A 23,532-nucleotide genomic window follows, 5' to 3' on the forward strand; every position below is an offset into this window, starting at 1 on the left:
GGATATAAAATTTACTTTCAGGTACAGCTGTGGTGGAGGATGAATGCGTTATTTTAGTGAAGTGTGCAGTGGTGATGCAATTTTTTAGGAAAAGTGCTCCCTGGGTTGCGCTCTGCACAGGGGAACATGCTTTCTGGGGAAATGCACACACACTCCCAAGACGTTCCCAATCACTCCACACGACTCTCCTCCGTACCTCCCCACCCCGAGGCACGCCACACTGTTCCATCTACATGACAATCCTGCCTCCCCGACTCGAGTGGATGGTCACAGTTCTTTACTGGACTCAGTGTTTTTAACACCAAACAGTCCAAACCTCATTTCTGTCAGGGAGCTCAAACCAAAGTGGCTCTCCAGCAAAAGCAGACTAGGAAGTGCCACCTTTTGCAACATTGAAGATCTTTCCTTAGAAAAGAGTGATTCCAGAACACACACCTTTTTCTTTGGCGCGTTTGTCAGCCTGTATTTAGAGAAAGAAAGAAACTGTGAGCTTCAGACCATCCTGCATCCTGTGTGTGCAGGTCTTTTCTTCACTTGGTGACATTAGAAAACCAGACGGGAAACAGTGTTCAAAGGAACACAGAAGAAGAACAGGACAAACCGACTCATGCTGAAGTTTCTCCTGGAGGATGTTTCCTCTCAAGGTCATGTTGCTTGGCAATTAAGTGATTTTGCCCCAAGGAGAAAAGCTACTAAGGGAAAAGCTCACTGCCGCTCAGGGCGTGGCTGATGCTGTCATTTTCTCCCGCTGCCTTAAATCAAGCCTCAGTGGGGGACAGACTCACTCAGAATTCCCCCCACCAAGGACACTGTATTTAAGTCACCTGTGATACATACGATCATATCTTGTTTTAATTCAATAAGATAAAGCTAAGAAAGTAACTTTCTCTCAGATGAAACCAGGTGGCTTCAAATGCCATGGGCAGTCTCATCTGAGCTCATTGGTGAGGCCTTCCAGGGGATCCTCAACAGGAACCAGGAGGACACAGAGTGGCTGTCAGCACCTTGGCAGTGTTGCTCATCAATGATTCGAGCCACTGGTTGACGTGGCTGTGGATGGAGGGCAGCAGGTGCAGGAGAGGAGCAGGGAGGAAAGGCTTTCTAACTCCAGGTCACCTCATCAACGTGAAATAGCCCATCTCCAACAGGGCACACCACCCAGGGCAGACTGTGTCCTTGCAGCCTCTCAGGACTCCTGCTTCCTAATCTGACCCCAGCTCACTTGCCCTCCCTTCCTGAGTCCTTCCAACATCATTTCCTCCCTAGAATCCACCTGTGCTGCTGCTGTGACTATCATCCCTCCTAGAGGTTTTCTACTTGACAAGCAACTTTAAAGAGAAGATTTAATTCTAACTAAAATGTTATATTTATTCACTAACTCTTTGTTTTTAGGACAATGAAACAAAGCTTTGAAAATACTCAGTTTTTTTCCCATTTAAAGATAACCCTTATTTAGCACGGGCTATCTGTCCTTCCACTCTCTTTTCCATACAACGTGTGCGTGTCGCCATGGAGTCGATTGCTGCTCACACTCACACTGGCTCCGACACTGGGACAGCGCGTCATGGGGGCAGCACGTGTGGCACTGATCCTCTCTAGCCCAATGTTAGAGGGGAAGAGGGGCACCAGGTTAACACCCAAGTTGTGTTTTCAGATCATATTGGGCACTGTCTCTTGGGTGTGTGTCACTAAACTAGAGCATTTCTAAGGCTTGTGGTCCTCATGATTTTTGCTTTGGTTTGGTTTGCTTTTTTGTGACAGGGTCTCACTCTGTCACCCAGATGAGATGCAGTGGCATAATTGTGACTCATTGCAGCCTCAACCTGCAAGGCTAAAGCAATCCTCCTGCCTCAGCCTCCTGAGAAACTGGGACTATAGGAGCACGTCACCACGCCCGGCTAATTTTTGTATTTTTTGTAGAGATGTGGTTTTATTATGTTGCCCAGGCTGATCTTAAACTCCTGGGCTCAAGTGATCCTCCTGCCTCAACCTCTCAAAGTGCTGGGATTACAGGCATGAGCCTCCCCATTGGGTCCAATCGTATCTTTAAATACAATGGGACATGTCCCTGATTATTCCCTGCTTTTGAACAGCAGCTGAGAACTGACACCACCACTGCAGCCAAAAGCCTGTGACTCCCCTACGTGTGTTTCACATGAAGGACCACCCCAAAGTCCACTGTGTTGCTACCCTGCCTTTCGCCATCACTGAGAACATCTTACAGTGCTGGGCAGTGTTGGGATCTCTCTAGGCTGTCGTGCCTCCACATGCACACACAGATGCTGGAACTCCCTGCTGTGGTGACGAGTTATACCAGGGCCACGTGACGACTGCGGAGCAGCAGCCCATCACGTCAACCTTTCACCCCTTCCTGAGTTCACATTTGCCTTTTCCATTCAGGAAATTGAGAGTTTGGGAAATTCATCTCTCCACCATCTCCAATCTGAGGACAGGGGATGTTCAACTGACCTTCCGGTACAGCTGTGGTGAAGGATGCAGTGTTGACTGATGTGGGGATGGAATGTTGTTTCTAGAACATTGATCCTTGGGTCGTGCTTTGCACAGGAGACCATGCTTTCTAGAGAAATGCACACACACTCCCAAAGGCGTTCACCATCACTCCACACAGACTCTCCCCTCCATACCTCTCCACCCCGATGCACCCTATTCCTATTTAAATGACATCACTGCTTCTGGGAACTACAGTGGATGGCCACAGTTGTTGACTCAACTCTTCATTCTTTTTTTTACACCAAACTGACCAAACCTCATTTCCAGCAAGAAGCTCAATCCAGAATGTGGGGAGAAAAGTGTCACCTTTCTCACACTAAGATTTTTACCTAGCAAAGCGGTGATCCCAGAGTACATACAGCTTGCCCGAATTGCTGAGAACGTCTGCAGAGAGAAAGGAAAACACTGTGAGCATCAGACCATGCTGTGTCCTGTGTGCACAGGTCTTTTCTTCACTTGGTGACATTAGAAAACCAATTGGGAAGTAGTGCTCGAGGCAACTGCCCTCAAATAAAGCCTAGAAGACCCTTGTGGAAAGGCACAAGGGTTTTGTGTAAGATTTTAAAAATGATTTTGGTTGCCAAGTCTCCACTATTTTCAAGAACACATTTCTCCTGAGGTACACTGACATACACATTTATTACATTGACATACTTAACTGTTATCATTTCTGGGAAGCCGGATTTGATATAAATTTATTTTGAAAAACAAGGTTTATGAAATTTTGTAATAAAATTAATAAATACATTGTTAAGTGTCTATACACATCAAATGTGAACATCTGTTGTCACGGTTTTAAATGTCAAAGAAAAGCCTTTGAAAATTAATATAGTGATGATACACATGTCCTGTGTTTGCTGTTAAATTTAAGACCAAGAACAATGCCCAGATTGATCCCTTAAGTAATTAAATTGTGAACTGTGCAATACAGTTTAGTGTGTCTTCGTAAACTAAAGTCAGAGCTGCAGAAAATACCTAAGAATTAAAACTTAAACCATAAATACTGCTGGTATATCTCAGTACAGCTAACTAGGACATTTAGCAAAAGCACGCACACATAATAAAAACCCCACAATTTTGTTTCAACTGAAGAATTAAGTAAAATGGTAACATACACAGTATTACTTGGCTTAACATTTCCTTTAAAAATATTTCATTTAAGTCCTAATCTTTCTTAGGTCAACTGATTAATTAGAGTTCTTTTTAATAGACACTGCACACATAACACATATATAGCCACACAGACAACCAAAAAAGATGTATTATAAGATTTACATTTGCTAATTTTGAATTGGATTATTGGTCTCTTGGTGAGGTCCTTTTAAGGACGGGTCTAGGGAAACACCTTTCAGGGTTTAATAAACAAGCATAGCTAGAAGATAAAGACAGCTTTCGAGAGGTCCTTATTCACCTTTAATTCCAGGGGTTCGATAAAGAAAACAGAGATTTTCCCCAAAATGGGATTTGTGGCACCTTTTCATTTTTCCCAGGAAGTCCCAGGCCACCAGAAGCTATTCTAGGATTTTTTATGCATGCACCAAGAGTGGCAAGACAGAGTGGAAAAAAGTAACTTTGACTAAGCAAAAAACCTTTTTCAGGAAAGCAAGATTTATGAAGACAAAAACATGAAGGCGTTGTGAATATGCTTCTAGCTTGGATATCCATTTTAAATAAGCTCAGCGCTCTTTTTTATTAAGGGTGAGGAGCTCCCGGGTCCTCTTGCTGCAGCCTGCCTGTGGGGTGTGCCTGGTCGGATGCATTAATGGCAGTGCGAGTGAGGCTTGGGGGCAGATCTTTCTAGAGGGCAGCAGAGCCTTCGTGGTGGCCTAGGCTGTGTCCTGTGAACGCCTGTGCTGAGACAAATGAGGATAGCTGGGAACACCTGAGCGGCCCCAGTGGGGACGTCTATGGATACCCGAGCTGTGCTGCATGAGGACGGCTATGTACATCAATGTTCGGCCAAGCGACAGCTTTGAGAAACCCAGCCAGCACCAGTGAAGACCGCTGTGAAAGCATGGGCTGCTCCCGGTTAAGACAGCTTTGCAGACCTGGTCTGGGTCCAGTGAGATCGAGTGTGAACATCTGGCCTGAGCTAAGGAGGATAGCTGTGAACACCTGTGCCAGGACCAACGAGGATGGCTGTGAACACCTGCGGTCGAAGAGGACAGCACAGAATAACCAGGATGGGCCCAGAACATATGGCTATGAACACCCGGGCTGACCCCAATGTGGACAGCTAGAAACAGCTGGTGTGCGCTCAGGAGGACAGTTCTGTTCATTTTGGCTGAGTCGAACGAGGACGACTGTGAACATCTGCACCAGGCCTAATGAAGACAACAGTGAACAGATGGGCTGTCCCCACTGAGGACATCTGTGAAACCCAGCTCTGGGACCATGGAAACTTCTGGTAACAACTTGGAGAAGGCCTGTGAGGAAAGCTATGAACACCAGGCTTAGGCCAAATGGGGACAGATGTGGACACCTGGGCTGGGCCCAGTGTGGATGGCTGTCAATACCTGGGATGGCGTCTGTGAGGGCGGCCGGCACCAGTTAGCACACGTGTGAACGAACTGGGTGGCCTCAATGAGGATGGCTGTGGACATCTGGGCTGGCTGTCATGTGGATGACAGAGAACTCCTTGGCAGGCTTACATGGGAACCACTGTGAACACTGGTGAGGCCTGGATAAAGACAGCTGGGAAGCACTGGGCTGGACACAATGAAGACAGCTATGAACAGGTGGCCTGGGGCCAAAGAAAATGGCTCTTAACCCTGGGCTTGATGTCAATGGAGGGGAGGCCTGAACTCACAGGAATGGCTTGATAATAATAGCTATAAAAAACTGTTGCTGTAAAAACCTGAGTTCATACAAGCGAGGAAGGCTGTGAACCCTTGGGCTGACCTTAATGGGAATAGCTGTGAACACCTGGCCTGGGCCCAGTGAGGACAGCCGTGAAGAGCTAGGCAGGGCCCAGTGAGGTCAGCATGGAGCTCCTGTGTTGGCCCCATGAAAACGTCTGTGAACACTGGTCTTGGCCCAACGAGGACAAGTACAAACACCTTATCACTGAGCTTGGCTGGGCCCTCTAAGGACAGCTTGCAGTGTTTGGGCTCGGCCCAAAGTCAACAGCTATGAATCCCTGAGCTGGGCCCAGTGAGGGCGGCTATGAAAACCTGGGCTGGGTCTGTGAGGGCAGCTGTGAACACCTGGCCTGGGCCCAAAGACAACAGCTGAGAACACTTGGGCTAAGTCAGTAAGGACAGCTGTGGCACCGGGGATGATTGCCATGAAGACAGCTGTCAACACCGTGGCTGGTCGGCTTGAGCACAGCTACGAATGTCTAGGCTGGGCCCAGTGAAGACAGCCACAACACCTGCCCTGGTTTCAGTGAGAGCCACTGTGAGTGCCTGAGCCTGCCCCCACGAGGATGCCAGTGAACAGCTGGCTTGGCCCAAGACGAATGGCTCTCGACACCTAAACCCACCCCCAGAAAGACACTGTGAACAACTGGGCTGAAGAACACGTCCCCACTGAGGACGACTATTAACACCTGGGCTGGGCCCAAGTGAGGGCTACTTTGGCTGGACCCAGAAAGGATGGCTGTGAACACCTTGGCTTTCCCTGATGAAGACGGCTATGAGCCCGTGGCCTGGGCCAAGGAGGAAAACCTTGAATACCTGTGTTAGCCCCAGTGAGGGAAGCTGGGAAAACTTGAGCTGGGCCCAGTAAAATCAGCAGTGAACAACCAGGCTGGCCACAGAAGGACAGCTTTGAACACGGAAACTACTTACCATGAGGATGGCTGTGAATGCCTGGGCTGGCCCAGATGAGGAGCACTATTAGCTCCTGGGCTCGCCCCCAATTTGAACAGCCGTGAATACCTGTCCATGCTCAAGTAATGTGATGAACAACTGGGTTCAGCCCATGAGGACAGCTGTGAACCCCTGTGCTGAGACTAATGAGGATGGCTGGGAACACCTGAGCGGACCCCAGTGAAGACGGCTGTGGATACCTGAGCTGTGCTGCATGGGGATGGCTACATACTCCAAGGTTTGGCCCTGTGACAGCTTAGAGCAACCTGGCCAGCACCAGTGAAGACCACTGTGAAAGCACGGGCTGCTCCCAGTTAAGAGAGTTTTGCACACCTGGTCTGGGCCCAATGAGACTGAATGTGAACATCTGGCCTGGAGCCAAGGAGGATGGCTGTGAACACCTGTGCCGGGACCAATGAGGATGGCTGTGGACACCAGGGCTGGGCCCAAGAGGACAGCTTTGAATAACTGGAATGGGCCCAGAACAGAACATATGGCTGTGAACACCCGGGCTGACCCCAATGTGGACAGCTAGAAACACCTAGTGTGTGCTCAGAAGGACAGTTCTGTTTATTTTGACTGAGCAGAATGAGGACAGCTATGAACATCTGTACCAGGCCTTAGTAAGACAACGGTGAAGAAATGGGCTGTCCCCACTGGGGGCATCTGTGAAGCCCTGGCCTGGGACCATGAAAACTGCTGAAAACAACTGGGAGAAGTTTTGCGAGGAAAGCCAGGAACACCAGGGCTAGGCCCAATGGGGACAGGTGTGGACACCTGGGCTGGGCCCAGTGTGGATGCCTGTCAATACCTGGGATGGCCTCTGTGAGGGTTGATGGCACCAATTAGCACACATTTGAACAAACCGGCTGGCCTCGATGATGACGGCTGTGGATATCTGGGCTGGCTGTCATGTGGACAACAGAGAACTCCTTGGCTGGCTTCGTTGAGAACCACTGTGAACACTGGTGCAGGCCTGGATGAAGACAGCTGCGATGCCCTGGGCTGGACACAATGAAGACAGCTATGAACAGGTGGCCTGGGGCCAATGAAAATGGTTTTTAACCCTGAACTTGATGTTATTGAAGGGATGCGTGAACTCCTGGACTTGTCTTGATATTGATAGCTATGAAATAATGAGCTCATACAAATGAGGAAGGCTGTGAACTCCTGGGCTGACCTTGATGGGATGGCTGTGAACACCTGGCCTGGGCCCAGTGAGGACAGCTGTGAAGAGCTAGGCAGGGCCCAGTAGGGTCAGCATTAAACTCCTGGGCTGGCCCAATGAGGATGTCTGTGAACACTGGTCTAGGCCCACTGGGGACAAGGACTAACACCTGGGCTACTTATCACTGGGGACACCTGTGAATACCTTGGCTGGGCCCTCTAAGGACAGCTTGGAGTGTTTGGATGCGGCCCAAAATCAACAGCTGTGAACCCTTTAGTTGGGCTCACTTAGACCAGCAGTGAAAACCAGGGCTGGGTCCATGAGGATGGCTGTGAACACCTGGCCTGGGTCCAAAGACTACGGCTGAGAACACTTGGGCTAAGCCAATAAGGACAGCTGTGGCACCAGGGATGATTGCCATGAAGACAGCTGTCAACACCGTGGCTGGTCGGCTTGAGCACAGCTACGAATGTCTAGGCTGGGCCCAGTGAAGACAGCCAAAACACCTGCCCTGGTTTCAGTGAGAGCCACTGTGAGCGCCTGAGCCTGCCCCCATGAGGATGCCAGTGAACAGGTGGCTTGGCCCAAGACGAATGGCTCTCGACACCTAAACCCACACCGAGAAAGACGCTGTGAACAACTGGGCTAATCCCACTAAGGATGACTATTAAAACCAGGCCTGGGCCCAGGTGAGTGTGACTTTGGCTGGACCTGGAAAGGATGGCTGTGAACACCTTGGCTTTCTCTGATGGAGACGGCTATGAACCCGTGGCCTGGGCCCAGTAAGGAAAGCCTTGAACACCTGCGCTAGCCCCAGTGAGAGAAGCTGGGAAAACCTGGGCTGGGCCCCGTAAAATCAGCAGTGAGCAACCAGGCTGGCCACAGAAGGAGAGCTTTGAACACTGAAACTGCTCATGATGAGGACGGCTGTGAATGCCTGGGTTGACCAAGATGAGGAGCACTATTAGCTCCTGGGCTCACCCCCAATGAGAACAGCCATGAATACCCGGTCTTGCTCATGTAATGACTGCGATGAACAACTGGGCTCAGCCAATGAGGACAGCTGTGAACCCCTGTGCTGAGACTAATGAGGATGGCTGGGAACACCTGAGCTGGCCCCAGTGCGGACGGCTACGGATACCCGAGCTGTGCTGTATGAGGACGGCTATGTACACCAAGGTTCGGCCAAGTGACAGCTTTGAGAAACCCGGCCAGCACCAGTGAAGACCGCTGTGAAAGCATGGGCTGCTCCCGGTTAAGACAGCTTTGCAGACCTAGTCTGGGCCCAGTCAGATCAAGTGTGAACATGTGGCCTGAGGCCAAGGAGGATACCTATGAACACCTGTGCCAGACCAATGAGAATGGCTGTGAACACCTGGATTGGGCCCAGTGAAACCACTTGGAATAATGGGGATGGGCCCAAAGCATATGGCTATGAATACCTGGGTTGACCCCAATGTGGAAAGCTATACATACCTGGTGTGGGCTTAGGAGCATAGCCTTATTCATTCTGGCTGAGCCCAGTGAGGCAGCTATGAGCATCTGCATTTGGCCTAATTAAGACAGCTGGGAACACCTGGGCTGTCCCCATTGAGGATACCTGTCAACACCTGGCCTGGGACCATGGGACTTGCTCGGAACACCTGGATGAAGTTCAATGAGGAAAACTATGAACACCTGAGCTAGACCCACTGAGGCCAGGTATGGACACATGGGCTGGCTTTAGTGAGTATGGCTGTCAATACCACGGATGGCCTCTATGAGGGTGGCTGGCTCCAATAAGCATGGGTGTGAACAAATTGGCTGGCCTCGATGAGGATGGCTATGGACATCTGTGCTGGCTGTCATGTGGATGACAGAGAACACCTTGGCTGGTTTAGATGAGGACCACTGAGAACAGGCCTGGAAGAAGACAGGGCACAATGAAGACAGCTATGAACAGGTCGTCTGGGGTCAATGAAAATGGCTCTCAAACCCTGGGCTTGATGCCATTAACGAGAAGGGTAAACAGCTGGACTCGCTTTGCTATTGACTGCTAGGAAAAACTGAGCTCATGCAAATGAGGACCTCCAGTTGTGAGTCACTGTGCCCCGCCCCACTTTGCATTATTAAAACACATGCCAGGCCAGGCGTCATGGCTCATGCCGGTAATCCTAGCACTTTGGGTGGGGGAAACGAGTGGATCGAGGTCAGGAGTTCAAGATCAGCATGGCCAAGATGCTGAAACCTCATCTCTACTTAAAATACAAATATTACCCAGGTGTAGTGGCAAGTGCCTGTAATCCCAGCTACTCGGGAGGCTGAGGCAGGGGAATTGCTTGAACTCAGGCGGCACAGGTTGCATTGAGCCCAGATCGCACCATGCACTCCAGCCTGGGAGACAGAGCGAGACTCTGTCTCAAAAAACAAAAGAAAAAACAAACAGAAAAACATGCCAATAGGATAAAAAAGGACAAGTACTTAGCTTTAAAATGAGTTGAAACCTCATTTCTGCCACTTCCTATGTAAAAAACAAACAAACAAAAGACTATCCTAATCTCTCTGAGTCTCATGTTCTCTATCTAGAGAAACACTTGACCAGAATGCTTAACACAGGATGAAATATTAGCGGGTATTTTAATTTGTCCTATGATTCCTTAAAATTCTGTAATTCTATGTGCTTTTGATTCTGTCTATAGGAAAACTGGGAACACATAGCCAGCAGATTTTTAAAAAATAATACAGCAAAAGAAACACCAGGAAAAGCAGAGGAAAAAGTTTTAAAACATCAAGACAGGATTATAGAAATGTCATGGAAAAAGAAAAAAGTCTAAAAATAAGTATGGAAGTAAGCAGAAATACTAGCCTAAAGGGAAAACCAAACTGGGAAGTCAAATAATTTCCAAGACTTGCCTAATCTCGCTTTTGTAAAACTTATAATCCTATGGCCAAACCTTTACTTTGCCCTAAAGCCTGTAATGGTAAAAATAAGATATTGGCAACCACTGAAATGGTCAAATTTATTAGGAGAAACTCTTGGACTAACCACATTTCTAACAATAACCTTAAATGAGAGTTAACATGTAACTAGATTTGACTAAGTTAATCTGATTCTGACACATACCTTGATCCCAGAGCTGCACAGATCGCTATCAATCTATGCTGAGGAGCAAGAGAAGGGATCTGGAAGCCAGGCGGGCTGATGGTTTAACTGTGGGTCAGCTACTTTGTTAACTATGGGATGAGCCAATTAATCAACCTCTAAACCACAGTTACCTATGTAATAAACAGCAGGTTATAAGAACACAGATGTTGCGATGGCTTTATGGGGTGATACGTGTATAAGCACATAATAGGGGGTTAGCCCAGAATACAGCACTCAACAGATATTAATCTCTTCCATCTATGTTTCCTTGGTTAACATAATTTTTTAAATCTGTAAAATCCCACCTGACTACAGATTCATCAGAACTCCCAGAATCTATTAAAGAAAAAGGTAAAATGCATTTTCAATCAATAATAATAGTATGGAATATTAAAAGCATAAGAAGGCACAGTGATGCATGCCTGTATTCCCTACTACCTGGGAGGCTGAGGCAGGAAGATCACTTGACGAACACAGAAGTTTGAGGCCAGCTTGGGAAACAGTAAGACTCCACCTTCACAAAAAACAATTATGCATACTTGTGTGCAGACTTCAGACTATGTTTTTTTCTTTCTTTTTTTTTAAAAAAAAAAAAAAAAAACAGGACTGATGCTTTGTTATAAAGCATTCCTTTGGGAGTATAACTGGGACCTTATTAGAATTAATATTAATTATACCTATTAGTAGATAATGAATGCAGTAAGAACTCTTACTTCCCTTACTCTGTATTTATTAAATGCAAAGAAGAATAACTTTATAAAATTTGGCATCTACAAGTAAACCGCAGTATACAAGTCATCCTAGCCAAACCCTATGAGATTGACTAAAAACGGTATTGTTAGCAGAACAGTGTCAAAGAGCATGATTTCTGGACCAAAACATGACAGGCAGTTCAAACAGAGGGTGCAGTAGTACCCCTTATCCACTGTATGTGTGGGGAAGACACATTTGACCTGTTCTTCTCTGCTCTCACCTCACAGCAACAATCAGCAACAAAGAAGGCTCCTGTGACCAAACGAGTGCAGGGTTTTTCCCACCAACAAGCAGGCAATCATTTCTGCAGATGACACAAACTGGGCGTCCTCTCATTCAATTCTCACACACTGTCTGGAGATGGCATCAGATTCCACAGGTAAAGGGCTCAGTCCCATGAGACTGCCTCCCTACATCAGTCTTAGGTCTGAAACTCCAGACCTTCTGACCAACTGGCTTCAAAATGGGGTTCCCAGGACTCCCTCTTCGGGTTAAATTGAATTGCTGGAGTGGCTCAAAGTACTCAGGGAAACACATTTACCAGTTTGCTATGAATGACATTACAAAAGATACAGAAGAAGAGACGCATAGTGCAAAGAATGGGGGAAGTGGCACGGAGATTCCATGCCCTCCCAGGACACACCACCCTGTAGAAACCTCCCGTGCATTCAGCCAGTCACTCCAAGCCCAGTCACTGTGGGTCTTGATGAAAACTTCATTACACTGGCATCACTGCTTAATCACTGGCCACTGGTGACTGACAACCTTCAGCTCTTCTCTCCTCCCCGGAGTCTCCAGAGTGAGACAGAAGATCTCAACCCTCTAATCAATCATGTCTTCAGGATGGTGACCAGTTCCCATCCTGAAGCTACCTAGGGGCTTGCAGCCATCGATTATTAGCATACAAAAAGACGTCACTTTGGAAATCCTAAGGATTTTAAGAATTGTACACCAAGAAATGAGTTAACATCCAGAGATTTTACATTTGCAGTTTTGATTTCTGTGGTTACAGTTACCAACAGTCAACTGTATTCCAAAAATATACATGGAAAACTCCAGAAATTAAGAGGTCATAAGTTTTAGTGTGCCATTCTGAGAGGCACAATGAAATCTTCAGCCCCGTCTATCCAGCCCAGGATGTGAACCGTCCTGCAGTGCATCCACACTGCACATGCTGTCCACCCATTAGTCATCAACATGGTCTCCTCCTGTACCCAGCCACCAACACCATTAAGGCCTGACCATCTAGGATCACTCAAACCTCATGATCTTTTTTTTTGACTTAGACTCAGGGGCTGAAAAGTGGCCGAACACTGCATGACAATGCCTCTGTCATTCACCTCACTTCATCTCATTATATAGGCATTGTATCACTTCACAGCATCACAAGAAAAAGGGTGGGAACGGTACAATATATTTCAAGAGACCACAATAACTTGTATGACAGTATATTATTATAATTTTCTATTTGTAGTTATTGTTCACTTCTTACTGTGCCTAATTTATACATTAAATGTTATCACAGTTATGTATGTGTAGGAAAAACCAGTGTGTGCTTCAGTACTATTTGCGGTTTCAGGCATTCATTGGTGGGGGTCTTGGAATGTTATCTCCCATAGTTAATGGGGAACTACTGCACTTATTTGGTTGTAACACAACACAGCCTCTCTAGCTCTTCAGTTAAAACTGCTGAGTTTAGGATAAAACACCCTATCACCAGAAGCCAGCAAAACATAGGAATCAGAGCAGCAACAGGGATCCTTGCAAAAACTTTCCAGTTGCCAGTGGAGAAGAACTCAAGGGAGATCAATGTGCTACTCTGGCTAACACTCTTCTGGGGAAGGTGCTGGGTGGTTTCCTTAGTTGCAGTTATATACTCTGCCCTATGTACAACAAGGCCCAAATTCACCTGCCATTTTACCTCCCACAGAAAGAACCAGCGGAAAGATCACTCCTTTAAGAGCTTATCTGCTCTGAATCACACTTCACATTCACAGAGAAGCTTAAGAAACACTGGGGAGGTGTTCCAGGCTGCCAGGCAGTACTGTATGATGTGAAAAATATATAGAAAGAAATCAATGCCCTCTTGCTACCAGAATGTGCCAATGCTTGTCCCTTTCCCTAGTAGGAGAAAAAAATTCTTTTTCACCTCATGTAAAGCAAAACTGCCATCCCTTATGACAGAGAATCTAGGTGCAGGTGAGTCATGACATCATAACACAGACTGTTTTCAAACTCATCCCTCAAAGGAAGAGGATCAGTGAGGAACATATGTATTTACCTACAGCATTCACTGCCTGGTCTTATTTCCAACCAAAGGTTAAGTATGAAAGACTTTGTGATTCCAGTTTTTTAAAGTACAACCTCTTGAGCTTCTCCCCTTCCATTGCTAGAGAGTCTATCTGGAGCCACCTCATACAGCAAGATGCTCCAGTTTGTGCTGTGTGGTCCTGCATGGTGTCATTTTCCTCAACCCTTTCCATTATCTGGCAAAGGTCTGTACAAATCATGTTTCCTAAGTATGTAAAGCATATGTCATCAGACCTTACAATGATAAAGAAGCAAAAGAAAAACAAAAGCAAGGATAAAGAACATCTTAAATGACTACATTCAATTACCATGGAACTTTTTTACTTTTTTAACTATTCAAAAAGATATCAACTGTATTATTTCAACTATATGACTCTCCTGAAAAAAGTAAAACTAGGAAGACAGATAAAAGATCAGTGGTTCCCAGCAGTTGCTAGGGAGAAAGGGAGAGATGAACAGGCATAGAACACAGCATTTTTAGGGCAGTAAAACTGTTCTGTCTATAATACATAAATACATGTCATCACACATTTGTCCAAATTCACAGAATGTACAGTATTAAGAACGAAGCCTGACGTCAACTACGAACTTTGAGTGATTATAATATGTCAATGTAGGTTCATCAGTTGTAACAAATGTACCACTCTGGTGGAAACTGCTTGGAGGCAGTGCATGTGTGGGAGGCATGGAACATAGGAGAAATCTCTATAACTTCCTCTCAATTTTGCTGTGAACCTAAAACTGCTATAAGAAATAAAGCAAATGATTTAAAAACATATTCACTGTCTATGCATCCCAGGATTTCCAGAATAAAAATTAAAATAAAAAATAAAATATATTCACTGAATCTGTTATTATGATATATTTAAGCAGGACACGGTGACCCTAAAAACTGGAGATCATTAAAGACCAAAGTAACTAACAGCATGTGAACATGGTTTCTCAAATCGCAGCATAGAAAATACACAAAACAAATTTAATTGCAAGCTTAGGCAAGAAAATATTGATAAAATGACTGAATATCTTACCTTATTTCATAACCCTAAACAGGGATTTAGCACGATATGAAAACTAGATTATTTGTATAATCAAAATAAAAGACCATTTTTATTCTCATTTTAACTCAGAAATTATTATGCTTATTCAATTTAACACTTTTACTGAAAGGTTAAAGAGATAAGGATAGATTATAATTGCCTAATATTGCTATGGTAACTTTCATTCAAATACCTGAGTCACCAGCATTGCAACACAGGATGGATCATACATCAGAAACTAGTACCAAGTTACCTTACCTTACAATAGTATTTGCTGTTAAAATGAAATTTTAAAACAGCACCAAAAATTAAGTTGGGGCTAAAACTGTTGTGCAGAAAAGATTTCATATAGCAAGCAAGAGACTGCCGTCCTTAGAAAGGCCTGCATGCAAGGCTGGCCCTTGACTGGTGTTTAGGAAATTGGAATTGGGAGGGTTCCCACCGTGCCCTAAGACTGGCTCACTGTGTCTAAAGTGTTTATAGAAACAGTGTGGTTAATCTGAACGATTGCTTTCCTTCTGGGAGTCTGGAATGTGGGTACATGTGAGGGAGAGTAACCTCCATAATAAACCTTGGGTGCTGAGTCTCTAATGAGACTCTGGTACTGGCAGACATCACTGCACATGGGTTATCAAAATGTGAGGCTGGGATAATTAAGCAGATCCTGGGAACTCCACAGGAGAGAACTCCTGGAAGCTTGTGCCCTGGTTTCCTCCAGACTTGACCACATGCACCTTTTCCCTCTCATTTTGCTTGTACCCTTTCATTGTAATCAATTAAAGATCTGAATATGACTATTTGTTGAATCCTGTGAGTCCTTCTAGTGAATTACCAAACCTGGGGGTGATCTTGGGAACCCCTGTCACAAATGCATTACATAAGGTTTTTATTAAGTTGACATGGTATATGTACGTGACTATAATCAGAGCTATTTCACAGAATAACTTTCCCTAATCTGTTTTTGTTTTCTTTTCTTTCCTTGATATTTGACTTGGAGATTCCTGTATTTCTATATCAAATTGATTAAAGCCATAAAAGAAATAAATGTGTTAGAAAACAATGTGAAAGAAGCAGCAATCCTAGTTTTACCAGAATAAAATAAAAGAAAATCTTGATGATTGACCATATGTTTACAATATGAATGTTTCTACAAAAAAAATGAAAAGGTGGTCAACTTTCTGCAATTTAACTGGGCTTAATTCCTTTTTATAATAATTGTGCAGGCCAGGTGTGGTGGCTCCTATCTGCAAAATCCTAGCATTTTGGGAGGCCGAGGCACGAGGATCACTTCAGCCCAGAAGTTCCAGACTTCCAGATCAGCCTGGGCAATATAGTGAGAGAGAGAGAAAAAAAAAAACTTAAAAGGAAAATTAGCCAAGCATGGTGGTGCACGCCTGTAGTCCCAGCTACCTGGGAGGCTGAGGTGAAAGGATCATTTAAGGCCAGAAAGCAGAAGTTGCAAGAAGCCAAGATAGATCACACCACTGCACTCCAGTACTGGCAACAGAGGGAGGGAGATCTGTCTCAAAAATAAATAAATAAATATAAATAAATAAATAAATAAATAAATAAATAAATAAATAAATAAATGATTGTGTACCTGGCTAGATGTAACTATACATGGCTATAGTCCCAGCTATTCAGGAGGATGAGGTAGGAGGACTGCTTGAGCCCAGAAGTTTAAGGCTACAGTGACCTATGATTGTACCACCGAATAGACACTGTATTCTAGCCTGGGCAACATAGAGAGGACCCATCTCTTATAATAATAATTAATTAATTAGTTGTGCATCATTCAAGTAACTTGTATAACTGGAGAAAAACCTAACCATTGAATATAGTATAATAGTTTACTACTGATCATAGAGTTCCTTTTACTTGCTTCTAATTTTTTTATTTCTTATAAAACTAAAAACACAGTTCACCCATTAAAGGCAGTTCATCACAGAACAAGTCAAAAAGCCAAAAGGATTGCATCCAAATTGTAGGATGTGTTATTCACTGCTCCCTGCAGACAGTGGATTTGCTTATTAAGAATCAGCAGGACTTTTAACTTTGTGTGTGTGTGTGTGTGTGTGTGTATGGGCACACCTGAATGCACATGTGTATGTGCGTGTACGTGTGTAAACTATGACAGATAAAACCATTTTGCTTATGTAAGAATATGTAACATAACTTGTGCTTCTCAAAAGGAATTGCTTTTCTGTCTTCTACACTCAGTAGATACCTTCAAAAAATAATCCCCAATTCGTATGTGTGCACACTGGTTCAGTTTTACAGTTCTTATGGCCATTTATTTATTCTACGAGAAAGGGATTGTTGAGTTCCCGGTTCTAAAGATAGTTACTTTCTTAGTGACACAAATTATTAGGTAATACAGTTCATCGTTGAACAGCAAGGGTTTGAACTGCAGGGGTTCATTTATATGCAGATTTTCCTCTGCCTCTGCAACCCGGAGACAGCAAGACCAACCTCTCTTCTTCCTTCTCAGCCTAACCAACCTGAAGATGATAAAGATGAAGACCTTTCTGAGGATCCATTTTTGCTTTATGAAAAGTCAATATATTTTTCCTGCTGATTTTCTAACAGCTTCATTTCTCTAGCTTACTTTACTGTAAGAACACAGTATATAATAATGCAGCACAAACAAAATAGGTGTTAATCGACCGTTTATGTTATCAGGAAGGCTTCCAGTCAATAGTGGGCTATTAGTAGCTAAGTTGGGAAAATCAAAAGTTATACTTAGATTTTCAGCTGCACTGGAATCAGAGTCCCTAACCCCCACATTATTCACGGGTCAACTGTAATTATTTATTTACTAAATATAAACAATTTATTATAAAAATGAACTAGAAGATCCATATGTATCACAAGTCCAATTTGTTACAATGTGACTATAGAGAAAACATAAATATTATATAGGATTTTAGGGATCATAATGAATCAAATGAATTTTTTTCAGATAATGCTGTTGGAGATTATAAATTAGCTGCAACTACTTTCTTAAGTAACTCTGAATTCCAAACTAAAGAAGTTAAATTTAAAAATTAATTTACGTGTATGTATATACACATGCAATTTACACATATTTTTAAACTTGTCTTTCTCCTTCAAAACTACCTTAATCTTACATCTTAATTTTTTTTTAATCAAGAGTAGGACCACCAAGAGAAATGAGAAATTCACTATCAGAAGTCTTACCTGGATTGCCTTTTTTTTCTTTTTTTTTTCAGACGGAGTCTTGCTCTATTGCCCAGGCTGGAGTACCAGTGGCGCGATCTCAGCTCATTGCAAGCTCAGCCTTCCGGGCTCATGCCATTCTCCTGCCTCAGCCTCCGGAGTAGCTGGGACTACAGGGACCCACCAACGCGCCCGGCTAATTTTTTTTTTGTATTTTTAGTAGAGACGGGGCTTCACCATGTTGGCCAGGATGGCCTCAATCTCCTGACCTCCTGATCCGCCCGCCTCGGCCTCTCAAAGTGCTGAGATTACAGGCGTGAACCGCCGCGCCGGGCCGACGCCCCACACCCAGCCCCAAATCCCCAGTCAACTCCCAATCCCCGACCCAGCCTCTGTGATCGAGCCCAGAATCCGCGATCCAGCCCGGTCCACCCTTCAGCAGCGATACTCGCAGCCTCCGACCTCTCAGACCTACTGACTTCTCAGACCTAGTGAGCCTCACAAAGCCGTCTGGCGCGCGCCTGCACCTCGGGGGCCACCCGGCTCCCGGAAGCCCCTCCCAGGCGGCGCCCGCCGACAGGTGGGGCTGCAGCCCGGGGCAGGCGCCGCTGGGCTCGCGGGTTCTCCCGGCGGGCCCAGGCAGCCCCAGGACCACAGGCGGAAAATCGCAGGCGCGCAGGCCGCCCTGCCTGAGGAGGAGGGCCAGTCTGGCCATGCGCCCACCCCGCTCATCGTCCGCAGGAAGATCTGGGGCTGGCACGGGCACCCCGCGGCCACCAGACTGGCTTCACGGATGGCCTGGCTTCAGCGCTGAGGCTCTGGCCCTGGGGGCTGCCTGGCTGGTGTCAGGCAGCGGGAGAGGCAAGGACAGTCTGGGGTTGCCCCTTCCCCCACCCGCCCCCACCGCTTCCCGTGCCAGGACTGGCAGTTTGCAGCTACACCTCTGGCACTGGCGCGGGATGGCGGAGCTTCCCCTGGATGGCGTCAGGGTCACCGAGTGCACAGCCTACCCGGTCTGAGGGTCTTGCTCCTACGGGACACCTCTCTGGATCCTGATTCCTGGCGCTGGGCAATCCACATGGATGAGACTGATCTGCTGCTGGCGAAGCCGACCGCCTGACTTTGTTGCCTGGGCGACTGGCCCCAGAATCCGCGCTGCTGGGGATGGGGGCCTGGTCTGCGGTGTCCAGCCACTCGCTGCCCGCGCGCCACGTCTAGGCTGGTGGCTGCAGCTGCAGCTCCGTGCCTGCGGGGGCTGGCGGGCCTGGTACCTGATATCAGGGTCAAGTGTATGGCCCACCCACCTGAGGGTCTACTCTGCCTTGGCCTCCTCCAAGAGCGCAGGGGCCACCGGGGTGGCAATTTAGGAATGCCTAAATTAAAGGAAATATCCTTTCTCTGTCTTTAAGCAATAAGTGGCTTTTGTTGTTGTTGTATATGTTTTTGTGAGACACCCAGCTACAGCAGAAAACAAAGCGGATGCCGAGGTGAAGGTCCACAGCCAGTTCCTGTATTGATGACCTCCAGGCATTAATGTTCAATCTAACTGCTTTGGTTGGCACTTTCACCTCAGCACTTACAGATGCCTACAGATCTGTTCAATCGCACCGCTTGGATTCTGAATTATTTAATACCCAATTATTTCATAATTTAATACCCAAACTATTTTAACAGTTTACCATCTCTGCAATCCTGAAGTAATTTTTTCTTTGTTTATAAAACAATTGCTATAGTAAGATAAAAATCACAAAACACTTCCACATTTCATTGGGTTAAAAAAGCATTAAAACATTATACATAAAAGATAAAAATATATTTGTTTCATCATAAAAATGATGGCTTTGCAAAATTTTTTTACATTTAGCTACATTCTTACAATTCTTTAACTTTTCACTGTTATTTTATACATTTTTAAAACAAAGCATACCAGTGTTTAAAAAATAAATGCAGCATTTCATCTAGGACTGAATATGTAAGGCTGGTCAGCTTTTTCAGCATAGTGCAGGTGTGGGCCTCAGTCTGCTTTGTATCTACATACATCAAATGACATGACCATCTTAAGTGCACAGATACTATCTTCTCGGCTTCTTTCTTCTCCCCCAAAACTATTTAATGTTGCTTTAATGGCAACGTCAATTTAACTAGTTTTGTAATTTCTGTATTTGTCACATATCATATCAGTTATTTTTTTTTTTAAAGGAAAGCATACAATCTTAGTTGCTGGTCCAGTTCTTCTGAATCAATTTGAAATCACCTTTTTTCTCTTTCATAATAACTACTTACTTTACTCAACAGGTCAACTATTATTGGATTTTTTTTTTAGTTAAAATTTTGCTGTCTTTCAAATATTCCAACTCTTACACACACTTAAGGTACATAACTATAGCCTATACATATATAAGCACATGTTAAGCCAGATCTAACATAAATTTAGATATGCCAAGAAAGCCACATGACCATTATTTACATAAATATGAGCAGTGTTCACATTTATCAAGGCCAATGAATATTAAGGTGATTGCTTCAATGAGAAATTAAGTGAAGAATTATTTGTTGAATATTGTCAGATAAACACCTTTTTTTCCCTGTTAAACTTATTTAAGCCTGACCCAAATAATTTTTAAACGTTTTATTCTATCATGCCTATAGACAGCTTCATATATTAACCATTTCTGCTTTCATGGTCCTTTGAGAATGGTATCTTAGTATGTAAGTGCAATAAATAAACAACTGTTATAGGAATAAAGAAAACTGATACAAATTAGTCTGGAAAATCTAGTGTGTAGTTGGTCAGCCATGTGCCCAGCTAAACCTCAAGGGATGGTTCTGTTAAAAGGAAGAAAAGAATAGTATGTAACGGAAGCCTGCTTTGTGCCCCCAGGTTACAGCTGTGGCCACTAAGTCTGCCTTGTGCCTCCTTCTTCTCACAGAGGACACACTCATCCCCGCCCCAAGCAAGAAAGACCAAAGCCCCTTGCCGGGCATGGTGGCTCACGCCTGTAATCCCAGCACTTCGGGAGGCCGAGGCAGGTGGATCATGAGGTCAGGAGATTGAGACCACCCTGGTTAACACGGTGAAACCCTGTCTCTACTAAAAATACAAAAAAAAAAAAAAAAAGCCAGGCATGGTGGCGGGCACCGTAGTCCCAGCTACTCAGGAGGCTGAGGCAGGAGAATGGCATAAACCCGGGAGGCGGAGTTTGAAGTGAGCTGAGATAGCACCACTGCACTCCAGCCTGGGCAACAGAGTGAGACGCTGTCTCAAAAAAAAAAAACAAAAAAAAAAACCAAAGTATCCAACCCAAAGTGGGACTATAGGTATGCACCACCATGACCAGCCAATGTTTTGTATTTTTTAGTAGAGATGTGGTTTTACCATGTTGGCCAGGAGGGTCTCAATCTCCTGACCTCGTGATCTGCCTGCCTTGGCCTCCTAAAGTGCTGGGATTACAGGCGTGAGCCACGGCGCCTGGCCTCGCCTAATGTTTTTAAAGATCACACTATACCTACTCAAAGCACATACCAAATTATACGGAAGAAAAACTTACAGAGAGAGATCCTCAGCTTCCTGCAGGACAATGCTAACTCAATTTTCTTTGGTCATACTGAGGAGTTCTGATCAGATATCCTCTGGTAGAAGAGCACATAGGCATTCCAGTATCTTCAGCATACACCGCTGTACAGGTCTGCATTATAAGAAAACATTAAGGAAGAGGTCTGTAAAAGTTTTTCTTGTCTTGCAAATCTAAAACAGAGGACTCATAAATCCGGCGAAAATAACTACTCGCTAAACTTGTTAAATGCAAAATATAAATAAAACGTGGGTCTCTTGGAGTACTGCTCAGAATGGAGCTCAGGGTACTTCAGTTCTGGGACTAAAACCAATCCCTCACTTGGGAGCGATACTGGAGGGGAAGGAAGAAGTAAGGGAGTTGTTCAGTAATGGAGTAAGGAAAAGAAATAGCCTAGAAAAGTCTACGTTTAAGCAAATAGCAAGTAATATTTTAAAATATTCTATGGATCTCTTGCTACAGCAACGCGAGTGGGAGCACCAGGAGCCCAGTCTCAGAGCGGACACCACGGATTGTTTTATGAAAACGGCAGCTGGGATGTGGAGGAAGAGCCCCCTGCAAGTCGGACAGGAGCCACAAGCTGCACTGTGAACCTGGTCACTCTGCACCAATGCCATCGGCCCGTGGGTCTCCGAGGGGACCTGCCAATTGGACTGCAAATTCCCCAGTTTGCCCCAGATATTATAGAAAATTATCTGTGTAAATAATGTAAACACACCTATGGCAAAAACATATGCATGTGCTTTCGCACAGGGTGAAATCATAACTGGCCTCATCTGAACATTTCCTCAAAGATCAGCCAAATCTAGGTCAATTCTGGTAAACATACTATATCCAACCTCAAAGGTTACCACCATTAGATGCGTGGCTACGGTAGTACGGTACCAACATCTAAACTAGTGAATCTAATACAGGTAAGAATTCAGAAATGCCCCCAGATGGTTTCAAAGCCAAATTTCAGCTAAGGTCTCCACAAAATGGCTATTTTCAAACATAGCATATTCTGACTGGGTTTGCTGAGGTACTTTCCCTCGTACAATTTTTGGCCTGGGACTGGGGGTTGTGGAAGGAAAGACTGCTTTGCAATATTGCATAATAAGTATGGTTCTAAAAGTGCAGGTGTTAGAAATATCTTCCCTAATTAACCACACTCCTATGTAAGTGAAAAGGAAATCTGAAAATTTTAGTGGCAAATTACTTCTTCTGAAACTAATCTTGATGTTGGACTTCTTTATTCATTAGTTTCTCTTTGATATTCGTATCATCCCCTTAACTCACTCTTCTCTCACACCAACCTGCACCCCCCAAGGCTGTTGTAAAGAATTATCTTTAAAAAATCTTATAAGCAGCTGGAACATTTTCATTCCAGTTATCAACGAGGTCGTTCATGGTTCTTTAACTAGAGCAGAAATGTTAGAAAAAGAATAAAATCTGTTGTAGTTTTACATAAAGAACACTACTTCCAATTTTATACAGAACTATAAATTAAAAATAAACTAGTGGAAAATAGTTATTTGTAAATAATTACTATGATCATCAACTTTTGATCTCTATTCTCCTCCGAAGCATTCATACTTCAGGGTCTCACGATTTAGGTCCAAGTCTCCTCTGCATCATTAAATGTCTACCACTTTCCCTTTCCACACCCCATAGAGCCCAGATGCCAGAGAAATAAAACGTTAAAAAAAATAAGCATCCTGGCTGGGCGCAGTGGCTCCTGGTTGTAATCCCAGTACTTTGGGAGGCCGAGGTGGGAGGATCACGTTGAGCTCCGGAATTTGAGACCGGCATGGGCAACATGGCAAGTCCCCATGTTTCTACTAAAAATACAAAAATTAGCCAGGCGTGGTGGTGTGTGCCTGTAATCCCAGCTACCCAGGAGGCTGAGGCAGGAGACTCACTTGAAGCTGGGAGGTAGAGGTTGCAGTGAGCTGAGATCATGACACTGCATTCCAGCTTGGGTGACAGAGCAAGACGAAGGAAAGGAAAGGAAAGAAGGAAAGGAAAGGAAAGGAAAGGAAAGGAAAGGAAAGGAAAGGAAAGGAAAGGAAAGGAAAGGAAAGGA

The sequence above is a fragment of the Piliocolobus tephrosceles genome, chromosome 4 (assembly GCF_002776525.5).
Source record: "Piliocolobus tephrosceles isolate RC106 chromosome 4, ASM277652v3, whole genome shotgun sequence".
Lineage (NCBI taxonomy): Eukaryota > Metazoa > Chordata > Mammalia > Primates > Cercopithecidae > Piliocolobus > Piliocolobus tephrosceles.